This window comes from Hyla sarda, chromosome 5 (genome assembly GCF_029499605.1).
Source record: "Hyla sarda isolate aHylSar1 chromosome 5, aHylSar1.hap1, whole genome shotgun sequence".
Classification (NCBI taxonomy): domain Eukaryota; kingdom Metazoa; phylum Chordata; class Amphibia; order Anura; family Hylidae; genus Hyla; species Hyla sarda.
The window spans coordinates 268309055-268325186 of record NC_079193.1 but is presented as its reverse complement, the minus strand read 5'-3'; the positions used below and the strand labels follow the sequence as shown (position 1 = coordinate 268325186).

At 43.9% G+C, this 16132-nt stretch overlaps 1 long non-coding RNA gene across 1 annotated transcript in view; it reads right to left on the bottom strand.

The window, feature by feature from the left end:
- Window positions 1–16132, bottom strand: part of LOC130274000 (uncharacterized) — a 45992-nt gene that overhangs the window by 19856 nt on the left and 10004 nt on the right. Inside the window, exon 2 of the long non-coding RNA XR_008844198.1 lies at window positions 15639–15777. This is a non-coding gene — a long non-coding RNA (uncharacterized LOC130274000). The remainder of the gene's footprint in view (window positions 1–15638; window positions 15778–16132) is intronic.

Genomic DNA, 16132 nt, shown 5'->3' with positions numbered 1-16132 from the left:
GATGAACAGTTTCCTGGAAAGTGGATTGGTCGTCGTGGGCCAGTTGAATGGCCCCCAAGTCTACCAATCTGACCCCGTTAGACTTTTATCTTTGGGGTCATCTGAAGGCAATGCTGTGAAGATACGAGATGTGCAGCACCTGAAACTACGGACACTGGAAGCCTGTGCTAGCATTTCTCCTGCGGTGTTGCTATCAGTGTGTGAAGAGTGGGAGAAGAGGGTTGCATTGACAATCCAACACAATGGCAGCACATTGAACACATTTTATAAGTGGTCAGAAACTTGTAAATAACTCATGAAAGAATAAAGTTACGTTAAAACCAAGCACATCATTGTTTTTCTTGTGAAATTCCCAATAAGTTTGATGTGTCACATGACCCTCTTCCTATTGAAAAAACAAAAGTTGGATTCAAAATGGCCAACTTCACAATGGCCGCCATAGTCACCACCCATATTGAAAAGTTTCCCCCCTCACATATACTAATGTGCCAGAAACAGGAAGTTAATATCACCAACCATTCCCATTTTATTAAGGTGTATCCATATAAATGGCCCACCCTGTAGATTGCAGGCATTGCTGATTTACTGGGTGGATCTATCCTTTTTATTTTATGGATAAAACACCTATAAAGCAGCACATTATATTGGGGCAGGGTTGGGAAGCAGAGTGGGCAGCTAATCAGAGTCGCATTTAGAGAAACAGAATTTGCTGGATCTTTAGGCCGGCATTTATCATTGTAAAGCATTTTTCTACACCTTTTTTTTTGTGTGCTGGTAATGTGTAGGATCACCAAATTTATTAAATGGTCACAGAGCATTTAATAAATTTCGTGCAGGTACTACACCAGTCTGGGCTGGTGTAGTTTTAGAGACTTTTCAGTGGTTTTGCACCTTTTTTTTTGCTCCTTTTCACAAAAAAAAGGCAGTTCATAAAACCCTTCCATATCAGGTGTATTGCCAAAATCAGTGGATTGTAACTCAAAATCAGCAGAAATGTGTAAACCAAATGGCGCAAAAATGGCGCAAATAAACCCTGCTTGTGCCTTTTTTGCGCCTTTTGTAGGGACAAAAAACATTCTAAAGACAATGATAAATGTCAGCATTAGTGTCCATTACTTTGTAAGAGACAGGGACGTTTGGTACTCTGGTGGAACAGTGAGACTATGTGAACACTGGCTGACATTCATCTTTGTCTTTAGCAAGTTTTTTGTGTCTACAAAAGGAGCAAAAAAGGCGCAAGCAGGGTTTATTTGCGCCTTTTCTGCGCCTTTTGGTTTACACATTTCTGCTGATTTTGAGTTGCAATCCACTGATTTTGGCAATACACATGATATGGAAGGGTTTTATGAACTGCGCCTTATTGTGAAAAGGTGCAAAAAAGGCGCAAAGCCACTGAAAATTCTTTAAAACGACACCAGTCCAGACTTAGCTTAGCTTTTTGGTGTATGTGAAGAGAGAAATTTCAGAAAATGTGACCTGCACAAAATTTATCAAAGGCTCTGTGACCATTTAATACATTTGGTGTTCCTACACATTACCAGCACACAAAAAAAGGTGTAGAAAAATGCTTCACTTACACCTACAATGATAAATGCTTCACTTACACCTACAATGATAAATGCTTCACTTACACCTACAATAATAAATGCCGGTCATTGAATCCTAGTTGCTGATAATGTTCTAGATGACTGGGTACTATGTGCATTGGGATAGGAATGGCATCTGTAACACAGGAACAGAATTTGTGTGAAAGGTGCCCACTGTAACCAAGGACCAGAAGGCGGGAAAGGCACAATCTGAAACCAATTAAAGCTTATCCTGCCATGTGACCATGCAGAAAGCTTAAAGTAGATTGGTTGTGGGCATCATGATTTTTAGGTGAAAGTATTATGTTTGTGCTGCAATTTCTCCTATCTATTCACATGTACCGTATCAGCTGCAGATTTGCTGCTGTGTTTATGCAGCAGATATGGTATATGTGGATGTTCCCTAAGAGAATGCCAGACAATCCATATTCATTATTATAATTGTTCTTCTTTTGCAAGTTCCCATACAGCCAGTCAGGCAAATAGTCCAGATAGATAGGAATTTTTGGCCAGCTGCTCACACTATGGAACAGAATTCTATGATCTCATACAGACTCTGATGGAATATATATTCCACTATATCTGTTCATTCTTGACCTGTGTCCAGATGAGAAACTGCTTATACATACCACACTGCAAAAACTAGACTAAAAGGGATGTACATAATATCGTAGATGATGATAATAAAAAGTTAAGTATAATAGTTTATAATGAATTCTATCATTTATAATGTGAAATATAGATGTGTCCTTCCTTACCTTTCGTGTTGGTTCGGGATATCCTGACATGACTGGTAAACTATGACCAACTATTAGAAAAAAACACATGATTCTGAGTTACACTGCCCTTCCGATAGAATACCACAGCATTTTCTTCATATAGTTGGTTATCTTGCGTCACTGATCATAGTATATCTCGAACCAACAGGAAAGATAAGAAAGGACACATCTGTATACTGAAGGTGTATGCGTGTTTACTAAAATTCATGCACTGAATCTCAGAATAAAGCTTTCATCTTCTCAACTCCACCTCCTGGCTTATTAATGTCTCAGACACTGATTTAAAGGCTAGCCACCTATAGATGGCAATAGAGAGGCAGTTTTCTTTAGAATAGAGCTATGTTTCATACTTTTCTTCACTGCCCTGAGGTTAGCCATGCACTTAACCCCTACAGGACCCATGACGTAACGGTACGTCCCGACACCCTGGGTCTTAAGGACCAAGGACGTACATTTACGTCATGGGCAGTTCTGGTCCCCGCCGTGCGCCGGGCGGGGATCGGACCGGGATGCCTGCTGAAATCATTCAGCAGGCATCCCGTGCAAATGCCCAGGAGGGTCATTCACACATGCGATTTGCGGCTATTCCGGCGATGCGGGTCACGTGCGACCCGCTGACCCGGAGACACAAGGTGATCGGGGGTGTATGATACACCCCCTATCACCCACTGTATCTATGGGGAGGTGGCTATTTCGCCACCCCCCCAGGATCGCTGCTATTGGCTGGACGATCGTCCAGCCAATAGCAGCCGGCAGGGGAGGGGTTAACAGCATCTTCCCGCAGCTCCCGCCGCTGGCTGAGTTCAGTCAGAGCTGCTGGAGGAAGACCGGGACCCCCCCTCTGCCAAGATTGGAGCCCCCAGAGAAGAAAAGAAGCCCCCCCATAGATCAGGGAATGCATACAGCCCAGGGAAAGGCAGGGTAAATAGTAAAAAATAAAGTTAAAAAAAGTAAAAAAAAAAAATTCACCCCCCCCTGACCCCATAATAGGTCCCCAAGGGTCTTCTGCAGTTTTTCAGTGTGACCTGGGCCCTATTAGGGGTTCAGGGCGCTGCATTAGCCCCACCCCCCCCCCCCCATTTTTTTTTGGGCTGCAGCATTTTTTCCCCCCCATATAACGGTGTGTGATTTCTAATCACACACCGTTAATATAGTATACACCAAGCACACACACAGTACATAACCCCCCCCCCCACACACACACACACTAACTATTCCCTTGAAGCGGGCGCGGTATGGCGTGAAGCTCTATAAACTTTGTGAGAGTACCTCCGGATACACTCTAAAGTTTAGAGTGTATGAGGGACGAGATTCCCGTATTGAACCCCCAGATTGTTCCCCCACTCTGGGTGTTAGCGGGAAAATCGTTTGGGAGCTTGTGCACCCATTGCTGGATAAGGGTTACCACGTGTACGTGCACAACTTTTATACCAGCATCCCTCTCTTCACATCCCTTGCCGCCAGATCCACGTCCACTTGTGAGACCGTGCGGAAAAATCAGAGAGGCCTCCCTCTAAATTTTGTTAAGACACCTATTCCCAAGGGTGAGTCCCGTGCCCTTGCCCATGAAAACCTGTTGCTGGTCAAGTATAAGAGGGATGTCCTTATGCTGACTACTATTCATGGCAACGGCAGCTCACCTGTCCCTGTGCGAGGTACCACAACACCGGTCCTCAAGCCCGATTGTATTCTGGACTACAATCGGTATATGGGGGAAGTTGATCTTTCTGATCAAGTCCTCAAGCCATATAACGCCATGCGGAAAACACAGGTATGGTACAAGAAAGTTGCAGTCTACATGGTACAGGTTGCCATGTACAACTCTTTTGTACTGTCCCAGTACGCTGGCAACACAGGGACATTCCTCCAGTTCCAAGAAGAAGTCCTGAAGGTCCTGATCTTTGGCGACCGGGAAAGAGCAGGCCGGACTTCCCAAGGAACTGAAGTAATAGGTGCCAGGATCGTCCCAGGCCAACACTTTCCAGGTGAGGTCCCCCACACTGGAAAGAAGGGACGAGCCCACAAAAGATGCAGAGTGTGTTTCAAGAGGGGGATAAGGAAGAACACCACCACTCAATGTGACACTTGCCCAGATAATCCGGGCCTCTGCATTAAGGATTGCTTCAGGGAGTATCACACTTCCATGGAGTTCTAAATTTTCCCTCTTCATTTTAATTTTCCACAATTTAACCCAAATGTACCAAGTCCAGAGTACATTCCAAGTTTTAACCCCATAAAACCAATAAATTGCCCCAAAAAATATTTAATCCATAAAAAAACAAAAAACTGATAAGACCTCTGGGGGTATTTTTTTTATAAAAAATGGGTCATGGGTCACTGAGTCACTATCATCGGGGACTTTTTATGTTGCCTCAAATGCGCAGCGCTCTCTCTCCACCTGAGCGGGTGCGCATTTTAGGCAACAAGTTAGGGACGGCCACACATATCACATTCCAGAATGATGATTCAGAGCATAGGGTTTGGGGCGGGCATATTTTTTGGTTTTGGCTGTGCTCTGGGTCATCATTCTGGGAACATAATCTGTTTTATAATTTTATGTCCCACTGTACCCCATTTTAGTTACTTAGTGTACCCCAGTTATTTACCCCATGTAATGCCCCTTGAGGGGGGGTCCCACTGTTCTGGCTCCATAGGAGAAAGCCAAAGCTCAAGGACCCTGACTGATCTCCGGCACCTCTGAGATCGGTGTGCACGCTGTTTACGCCCAGACTTGAGGTATGTACTTACTCCAAAGAAATGTATTTACACATTTACAATGACATTTTTTCCTTTTACCACTTGTGAAAATGAAAAATTTGGGGTAACCCTAGCATTTTAGTGTAAAAAAAAATCACATTTTTCATTTTCACATCCCGCTTCATGAATATTTATCAAACACCTGTGGGGTGTTAAGGCTCTCTGTACTCCTTGTTATGTTCCTTGAGGGGTGCAGTTTCCAAAATAGTATGCCATGTGTTTATTTTTTGCTGTCCTGGCACCATAGGGGCTTCCTAAATGCGACATGTCCCCCCCATTTCAGCAAAATTTGCAAATGTGACTCCTCTTCTGAGCATTGTAGCGCTCCCGTAGTGCATTTGACGTCCACTTATGGGGTACTTCCATACTCAGAATAGATGGGTTACAAATTTTGGGGGGTATTTTCTGCTATTAACCCTTGCAAAAATGTGAAATTTGGGGGGGAAACACATTTTAGTGAAAACTAATTATTATTTTTTTTTACCCCTGTGGGGTATTAAGGCTCACTTTATTCCTTGTTACGTTCCTCAAGGGGTCTAGTTTCCAAAATGGTATGCCATGTGTTTTTTTTTTTTGCTGTTCTGGCACCATAGGGGTTCCCTAAATGCGACATGCCCCCCGAGCAAAATTTGCTCTCAAAAAGCCAAATATGACTCCTTCTATTCTGAGCATTGTAGTTCGCCCATAGTGCACTTCAGGTCAACTTATGGGGTACCTCCATATTCAGAAGAGATGGGGTTACAAATTTTGGGGGGTATTTTCTGCTATTAACCCTTGCAAAAATGTGAAATTTGGGGGGAAACACACATTTTAGTGAAAATTTTTTTTTTTTTTACATATGCAAAAGTTGTGAAACCCCTGTGGGGCATTAAAGCTCACTTTATTCCTTGTTATGTTCCTCAAGGGGTCTAGTTTCCAAAATGGTATGCCATGTGTTTTTTTTTTTTTGCTGTTCTGGCACCATAGGGGCTCCCTAAATGCGACATGCCCCCCGAGCAAAATTTGCTCTCAAAAAGCCAAATATGACTCCTTCTCTTCTGAGCATTGTAGTTCGCCCATAGTGCACTTCAGGTCAACTTATGGGGTACCTCCATACTCAGAAGAGATGGGGTTTCAAATTTTGTTGGGTATTTTCTGCTATTAACCCTTGCAAAAATGTGAAATTTGGGGGGAAACCCACATTTTAGTGAAAAAAATATATATTTTTTTACATATGTAAAAGTCGTGAAACCCCTGTGGGGTATTAAGGCACTTTATTCCTTGTTACGTTCCTCAAGGGGTCTAGTTTCCAAAATGGTATGCCATTCGTTTTTTTTTTTTTTTTTGCTGTTCTGGCCCCATAGGGGCTTCCTAAATGCGACATGCCCCCCAAAAACCATTTCAGAAAAACGTACTCTCCAAAATCCCCTTGTCGCTCCTTCGCTTCTGAGCCCTCTACTGCGCCCGCCGAACACTTTACATAGACATATGAGGTATGTGCTTACTCGAGAGAAATTGGGCTACAAATACAAGTATAAATTTTCTCCTTTTACCCCTTGTAAAAATTCAAAAATTGGGTCTACAAGAACATGCGAGTGTAAAAAATGAAGATTGTGAATTTTCTCCTTCACTTTGCTGCTATTCCTGTGAAACACCTAAAGGGTTAAAACGCTGACTGAATGTCATTTTGAATACTTTGGGGGGTGCAGTTTTTATAATGGGGTCATTTGTGGGGTATTTCTAATATGAAGACCCTTCAAATCCACTTCAAACCTGAACTGGTCCCTGAAAAATAGTGAGTTTAAAAATTTTGTGAAAAATCGGAAAATTGCTGCTGAACTTTGAAGCCCTCTGATGTCTTCCAAAAGTAAAAACACGCCAATTTTATGATGCAAACATAAAGTAGACATATTGGAAATGTGAATATTTTTTTTTTTTATTTGGAATATCCATTTACCTTACAAGCAGAGAGCTTCAAAGTTAGAAAAATACAAAATTTTCAATTTTTTCATCAAATTTTGGGATTTTTCACCAAGAAAGGATGCAAGTTACCATAAAAATTTACCACTATGTTAAAGTAGAATATGTCACGAAAAAACAATCTCGGAATCAGAATGATAACTAAAAGCATTCCAGAGTTATTAATGTTTAAAGAGACAGTGGTCAGATGTGCAAAAAACGCTCTGGTCCTGAGGTGTAAAATGGCCTGGTCCTTAACCCCTTAACCCGTTTTTGCACTTTCGTTTTTTCCTCCTTATCTTTTAAAAATCATAACCCTTTCAATTTTCCACCTAAAAATCCATATTATGGCTTATTTTTTGCGTCGCCAATTCTACTTTGCAGTGACATTAGTCATTTTACCCAAAAATGCACGGCGAAACGGAAAAGAAAATCATTGTGCGACAAAATCGAAGAAAAACGCCATTTTGTAACTTTTGGGGGCTTCCGTTTCTACGCAGTGCATATTTCGGTAAAAATTACACCTTATAATTATTCTGTAGATCCATACGGTTAAAATGATACCCTACTTATATAGGTTTGATTTTGTCGCACTTCTGGAAAAAATCATAACTACATGCAGGAAAATTTATACATTTAAAAATGTCATCTTCTGACCCCTTTAACTTTTTTATTTTTCCACGTACAGGGTGGTTTGTGGACTCATTTTTTGCGCCGTGATCTGAAGTTTTTATCGGTATGATTTTTGTTTTGATCAGACTTTTTGATCACTTTTTATTCATTTTTTAATGGTATAAAAAGTGACCAAAAATGCAGGAATTTTTTGGGGCGTACGCCATTGACCGTGCGATTTAATTAATGATGTATTTTTATAGTTCGGACATTTACGCACGCGGCGATACCACATATGTTTATTTTTTTTTTTTTTTACACTATTTTATTTTTTTTATGGGAAAAGGGGGGTGATTCAAACTTTTATTAGGGAAGGGGTTAAATGACCTTTATTACCATAGGGACCTATAACACTGCACACACTGATCTCCTATGCTGATCACTGGCTTGTATTAACACGCCTGTGATCAGCGTTATCGTTGCTTGACTGCTCCTGCCTGGATCTCAGGCACGGAGCAGTCATTCGCCGATCGGACACCGAGGAGGCAGGTAGGGGCCCTCCCGGTGTCCTGTCAGCTGTTCGGGACGCCGCAATTTCACCGCGGCGGTCCCGAACAGCCCGACTGAGCAGCCAGGTCACTTTCACTTTAGAAGAGCGGTCAGCTTTGACCGCCGCTTCTAAAGGGTTAATACCGCACATCGCCGCGATCGGCGATGTGTGGTATTAGCCGCGGGTCCCGGCGTTGATGAGCGCCGGGACCGACGCGATATGATGCGGGATCGCGGCGCGATCCCGCTTCAAATCACGGGAGCCGGCGCAGGATGTAAATATACGTCCTGCGTCGTTAAAGTGGTTATCCAGTAAAAAAACTTTTTTTTATATAACCATTGGCTCCAGAAAGTTAAACAGATTTGTAATTTACTTCTATTAAAAAATCTTAATCCTTTCAGTACTTATGAGCTGATGAAGTTGAGATGTTATTTTCTAAGTGCTCTCTGATGACACATGTCTCGGGAGCCGCTCTGTTTAGAAGCAAATCCCCATAGCAAACCTCTTTTACCGAGACAAGCAGAGATGTCAGCAGAGAGCACTGTTGCCAGGCAGAAAACAACAACTCAACTTCAGCAGTTGATAATTATTGAAAGGATTAAGATTTTTTTTAATAGAAGTAATTTACAAATCTGTTTAACTTTCTGGAGCCAGTTGATATATAATTTTTTTTTTTCCTGTAATACCCCTTTAACTACGCAGGACGTATATTTACGTTCTGCGCCGGCTCCCGCTATATGAAGCGGGGCAGCGCTGCGACCCCGCATCACATCGCGTCGGTCCCAGCGCTCATCAACGGCCGGGACCCGCGGCTAATACCACACATCGCCGATCGCGGCGATGTGTGGTATTAACCCTTTAGAAGCGGCGGTCAAAGCTGACCGCCGCTTCTAAAGCGAAAGTGAAAGTATATTTAAGGGGTTAAAGGGGTACTCCAGTGAAAACAATTTTCCGAATTTTAAATTCCTTCTATTAGAAATCTTAACCCTTCCAGTACTTATCAACTGCTGTATACTACAGAGGAAGTTGTAAAGTTATAATCAGTGTGACCACAGTGCTCTCTATTGACACCTCGGTCTGTGTCAGGAACTGTCAGAGCAGGAGCAAATCCCCATAGCAAACCTCTCCTGCTCTGGACAGTTCCCGACATGAACAGAAGTGTCAGCAGAGAGCAATCTGGGCAGACTGAAAATAAATACTCAACTTCCTCTGGAGCATACAGCAGCTAATAAGTACTGGAAGGATTAAGATTTTTTAATAGAAGTAATTTACAAAGCTGGCCTTTACATTTATTTTATAGTGCTATCACTTTGCACTTGTTTGTTGGTAGAACAATGCCTGCTATGAAAACCCTTATTTATGACCACTAGGGGGCAATAGAGACTCACCACTGAAGCCATATGTTTGTTATATTATGTACTTTGTAGAAAATACATTGGTATAATTCATTTATACTAATATTTCTCGACTCCAGTGCTCAAGTACACCCAACATGCGTTTAGTTTACCATTCAAACCTTCCTAATGGTGGCTTTCTGAAGCCCTTTACCTAATCTGTCAATGTCTCTCTGTATCTACGGTAGTTCACTTACAATATACAGTGACCCCCCGACCTACGATGGCCCCGACATACGATCATTTCAACATACGATGGCCTCTCAGAGGCCATCGCATGTTGAAGGCAGCATCAACATACAATGCTTTTTTATGTTGGGGCCATCGCATAAACGGCTATCCGGCAGCGCAGACTGCTTCAGCTGCTGCCGGATAGCCGGTTAAGGTGCCCCGTGTGGTCCAGTGGGTGTCACTCACCTGTACCAGCCCTCCGGACCGTCCTCTTCGGGATCCTCTGCATCGCTGGCGCTCTCCATCGTCGTCATCACGTCATCACACATTCCGTCCTGTCATCCAATAGGAGCGGCGTGCGCAGCAACGCGATGACAGCGATGAACAGACGCAGCAGAGACGGTACGGGGATGCGGCAACAGCGATGGAGAGCGACTTTCAGGGCAGCGATGAGCGGCGGAGACAGGTGAGTAATAACCTCCTATACCAGTGGTCTTCAACCTGCGGACCTCCAGATGCTGCAAAACTACAACTCCCAGCATGCCCGGACAGCCGTTGGTTGTCCAGGCATGCTGGGAGCTGTAGTTTTGCAACATCTGGAGGTCCGCAGGTTGGCGACCACTGTCCTATACTTTACATTGCACGGATTCCTCAACATACGATGGTTTCAACTAACGATCGTTCATTTGCATTGAATTACCATCGTATGTTGAGGGACCACTGTACAATATACAAATATAAATAGTAGCATTACAAACTCACTACAAATTAAATCAGATCTCTATACATCAACTAACTGTAAGCTCATAGTAGGCTTATAAACAGCAGGCAATCTCAACCAGCAGACTTGCAGTGTAAAGCACAGTGAAGAAACAGCCTGAACCACTGGGAGGAAGGAAATAAAGTACCTCACAGCAGTAGATAATGCAGCTAACATGCAGTCACTGATCATATCTATACCTGTACATCAGGGGCGTAGCTAGAAACCACAGGGCCCCGTGCAAAAAATTGTCCTGGGCCCCCCTACCCCCTGACGACCTGCTTTTCCAATCCTTGACGACCCCTTACTCGGCCGCACAAAGATATCAGATATCAGTTTTCAGACATATGGGTCCACCATGGTTTTAGGTCCGGTGGGAAAACCGCATATGGGGCAAAAATGAGCCGACCAGAGGCAGCGTTTCATTCTGGTCGGCTCATTGAAATTAATTACATACGGGTGGCATACGGCAGGGATACAGGAGCCCCCAGTTTTAGCTCCCCCAGCCGTATGTGGTGCTGTATGTCTGAAAACGTGGTGTGAACCCAGCCTAACTATAGCACTGATGGGACACAGTCAGGAGAATACACAGTGATTTGAGTGACTTACAGGCAGGGCTGGACTGGGACCAAAAATAGACCCAGGCATTTTAAAATAAGCAGCCCATTTTTATGGTGGGGGTCAGACTGCTGGGACCCCCACCAATCACCTCGGTTCAAGTGGCTCTCCAGCTGTTGCAAAGCTGCAACTCCCATCATGTCTGTAGAGCCTCAGGAATTAAAGGAGTAGTCCGGTGCACACTTTTTTCCTTTTTTCCCGTCCGGGCTGCAAAATAAAAGAAAACACACTTTATCTTACCTGCCAACGAGCCCCCGGAGCTCCGGTACAGGTGTTCGGTCCCTGGGCTGTATTCTTCTTACTTCCTGTTAGCCCGGCACGTCACACAGAGCTTCAGCCTATCACTGGCCGCAGCGATGTCCCGCCTCGGCCAGTGATAGGCTGAAGCTCTGTGTGAGTGACGTGCCGGGCTAACAGGAAGTAAGAAGAATACAGCCCGGGGACCGAACACCTGTACCGGAGCTCCGGGGGCTCGTTGGCAGGTGAGATAAAGTGTGTTTTCTTTTATTTTGCAGCCCGGACAGGATAAAATGAAAAAAAGTGTGCACCGGAGTACTCCTTTAACCCCTTAAGGACCAGGCCATTTTATACCTCAGGACCAGAGCGTTTTTTGCACATCTGACCACTGTCACTTTAAACATTAATAACTCTGGAATGCTTTTAGTTATCATTCTGATTCCGAGACTGTTTTTTTGTGACATATTCTACTTTAACATAGTGGTAAAATTTTATGGTAACTTGCATACTTTCTTGGTGAAAAATCCCAAAATTTTATGAAAAATTGGAAAAATTTGCATTTTTCTAACTTTGAAGCTCTCTGCTTGTAAGGAAAATGGATATTCCAAATAAAAAAAATTTTGATTCACATATACAATATGTCTACTTTATGTTTGCATCATAAAATTGACGTGTTTTTACTTTTGGAAGACACCAGAGGGCTTCAAAGTTCAGCAGCAATTTTCCAATTTTTCACAAAATTTTCAAACTGACTATTTTTCAGGGACCAGTTCAGGTTTGAAGTGGATTTGAAGGGTCTTCATATTAGAAATACCCCACAAATGACCCCATTATAAAAACTGCACCCCCCAAAGTATTCAAAATGACATTCAGTCAGCGTTTTAACCCTTTAGGTGTTTCACAGGAATAGCAGCAAAGTGAAGGAGAAAATTCACAATCTTCATTTTTTACACTCGCATGTTCTTGTAGACCCAATTTTTTTTATTTTTACAAGGGGTAAAAATAGAAAATGTATACTTATATTTGTAGCCCAATTTCTCTCGAGTAAACACATACCTCATATGTCTAAGTAAATTGTTCGGCGGGCGCAGTAGAGGGCTCAGAAGCGAAGGAGCGACAAGGGGATTTTGGAGAGTACGTTTTTCTGAAATGGTTTTTGGGGGGGCATGTTGCATTTAGGAAGCCCCTATGGTGCCAGAACAGCAAAACAAAACCACATGCCATACCATTTTGGAAACTAGACCCCTTGAGGAACGTAAGAAGGAATAAAGCGAGCCTTAATACCCCACAGGTGTTTCACGACTTTTGCATATGTAAAAAAAAAAAATTATTTTTTCACTAAAATGTGTGTTTCCCCCCAAATTTCACATTTTTGCAAGGGTTAATAGCAGAAAAGACCCCCCAAAATTTGTAACCCCATCTCTTCTGAGTATGGAGGTACCCCATAAGTTGACCTGAAGTGCACTACGGGTGAACTACAATGCTCAGAAGAGAAGGAGTCATATTTGGCATTTTGAGAGCAAATTTTGCTCGGGGGGCATGTTGCATTTAGGAAGCCCCTATGGTGCCAGAACAGCAAAAAAAAAAAACACATGGCATACCATTTTGGAAACTAGACCCCTTGAGGAACGTAACAAGGAATAAAGCGAGCCTTAATACCCCACAGGGGTTTCACGACTTTTGCATATGTAAAAAAAAAATAAAAATTTTCACTAAAATGTGTGTTTTCCCCCAAATTTCACATTTTTGCAAGGGTTAATAGCAGAAAAGACCCCCCAAAATTTGTAACCCCATCTCTTCTGAGTATGGAAATACCCCATGTGTGGACATGTGTTTGGAATGGAAGTTAGGGGCCATGTGCGTTTACAAAGCCCCCCGTGGTGCCAGAACAGTGGAACCCCCCACATGTGACCCTATTTTGGAAACTACACCCCTCACAGAATTTAATAAGGGGTGCAGTGAGTATTTACACCCCACTGGCATTTGACAGATCTTTGGAACAGTGGGCTGTGCAAATGAAAAATACAATTTTTAATTTTCACGGACCACTGTTCCAAAAATCTGTCAGACACCTGTGGGGCGTAAATGCTCACTGTACCCCTTATTACATTCCGTGAGGGGTGTAGTTTCATAAATGGGGTCACATGTGGGTATTTTTTTGGGGGGGGGTTTATGTCAGAACCGCTGTAAAATCAGCCACCCCTGTGCAAATCACCAATTTAGACCTCAAATGTAAATGGTGCGCTCTCACTCCTGAGCCTTGTTGTGCACCCGCAGAGCATTTTACGCCCACATATGGGGTATTTCTGTACTCAGGAGAAATTGCGTTACAAATTTTGTGGGTCTTTTTTTCCTTTTAACACTTGTGAAAATAAAAAGTAAAGGGCAACACCGGCATGTTAGTGTAATTTTTTTTATTTTTTTACACTAACAAGCTGGTGTAGCCCCAACTTTGGGGCCAGAAGGGGTATTGTACGCCAGTGATTCCCAAACAGGGTGCCTCCAGCTGTTGCTAAATTCCCAGCATGCCTGGACAGTCAGTGGCTGTCCGGAAATGCTGGGAGTTGTTGTTTTGCAACAGCTGGAGGCTCCATTTTGGAAATACTGCCATACAATACGTTTTTCATTTTTATTGGGGGGAAAGTGTAAGGGGGTGTATATGTAGTGTTTTACCCTTTATTATGTGTTAGTGTAGTGTAGTGTTTTTAGGGTACATTCGCACTGGCGGGTTACGGTGAGTTTCTCGCTAGAAGTTTGAGCTGCGGCAAAAAATTTGCCGCAGCCCAAACTTGAAGCAGGAAACTTACTGTAAGCCTGCCCGTGTGAATGTACCCTGTACGTTCACATGGGGGGGCAAACCTCCAGCTGTTTCAAAACTACAACTCCCAGCATGTACTGACAGACCGTGCATGCTGGGAGTTGTACTTTTGCAACAGCTGGAGGCACACTGGTTGGAAAACCTTCAGTTAGGTTCTGTTACCTAACTCAGTATTTTCTAACCAGTGTGCCTCCAGCTGTTGCAAAACTACAACTCCCAGCATGTACTGATCGCCGAAGGGCATGCTGGGAGATGTAGTTATGCAATAGCTGGAGGTACGCAACTACAACTCCCAGCATGCCGAGACAGCTGATTGCTGTTTGGACATGCTGGGATTTGCAGTTTTGCATCTGGAGGGCTACAGTTTTAGAGAACACTGCAAAGTGATCTCCAAACTGTGGTCCTCCAGCTGTTGCAAAACTACAATTCCCAGCATGCCCTGACAGCAAACAGCTGTTTGAGCATGCTAGGAGTTGTAGTTTTGCAAGATCTGGAGGGCTACAGTTTAGGGACCACTATATAGTGGTCTCAAACTGTAGCCCTCCAGCTGTTGCAAAACTACATATTCCAGCATGCCCAAACAGCTGTCTGGGCATGCTGGGAGTTGTAGTTTTGCAACATCTGGAGGGCTACAGTTAGAGACCACTGTATAATGGTCTCAAACTGTACCCTCCAGATGTTGCTAGGCAACTCACCGGCTTCCGTCGGATCCAGCCGCACGTCATCGCCGCCCGCCGATCTCCGTCGCCTGCAGCCTCCGACGCCCGCCCGGATCGGTAAGTGGATTTCGGCGCCGGTCCCCGTCATTTCCCGTCCTGCCCCGCCTATTGTGGGTGTGCAGGACGGGGAAAACGAAAGTAAACCCCCCCGCCCCCGATCTGCTATTGGTGGTCGCGTCTAGACCACCAATAGCAGGGATAGGAGGGGTGGTACCCGTGCCACCTCACTCCTATCGCTTCAGGGGGATCGCGGGTGTCTTAGACACCCGCGATCCCCCTTACATTCCGGATCACCGGGTCACTATAGACCCGTAATGACCCGGAATCGCGCAAATCGCAAGTGTGAATTCACTTGCGATTTGCCGCGATCGCCGACATGGGGGGGTCTGATGACCCCCCTGGGCATTTGCACGGGATGCCTGGTGAATGATTTCAGCAGGCATCCCGCTCCGATCCCCGCCCGGCGCACTGCGGGGACTAAATCTGCCCATGACGTAAATGTACGTCCCTGGTCCTTAAGACCCAGGATGTCGGGACGTACCGTTACGTCATGGGTCCTGTAGGGGTTAAGGAAGTTGCCATTTTGAAACAGCTGGAGAGCCACAGAATGTAGTACAGTGTCACCCATCATCACTGTGGAACTTACAAGTGACTCCAGCTGATGGGACAGTCAGGAGAATACACAATGATATCACTGACCTGAGTGACATCTTCCCTGTTGTCTTTCCTTTCCTTCTTTATCTGGTTCAGATACCAGGGCGTCTTCCAGCTCCATCTTCTCTGCAGAGTCTGATACCCGGACATCATAGGCTCCTTAATTTGTTAGCAGATCCAAATCCTGTGTATAAAGAAAATATTAATTATAACACATTATAATTCTGCCAAATACTGTAAAACCTGAATATAATACTGCCACGCACTGTACCCTCTAGATATATTATTGCAACACACTGTACCCCCTGAATATAATACTGTCACAATCTGTATCCCCCGAATATAATACTGCCATACGCTGTATCCCCCGAATATAATACTGCCATACACTGTACCCCCTGAATATAATACTGCCATGCACCGTACCCTCTAAATATATTATGGCCACTCACTATACCCCCTGAATATAATATTGCCACACACTGTACCCCTGAATATAATACTGCCATACACTGTACCCCCTGAACATAATACCGCCA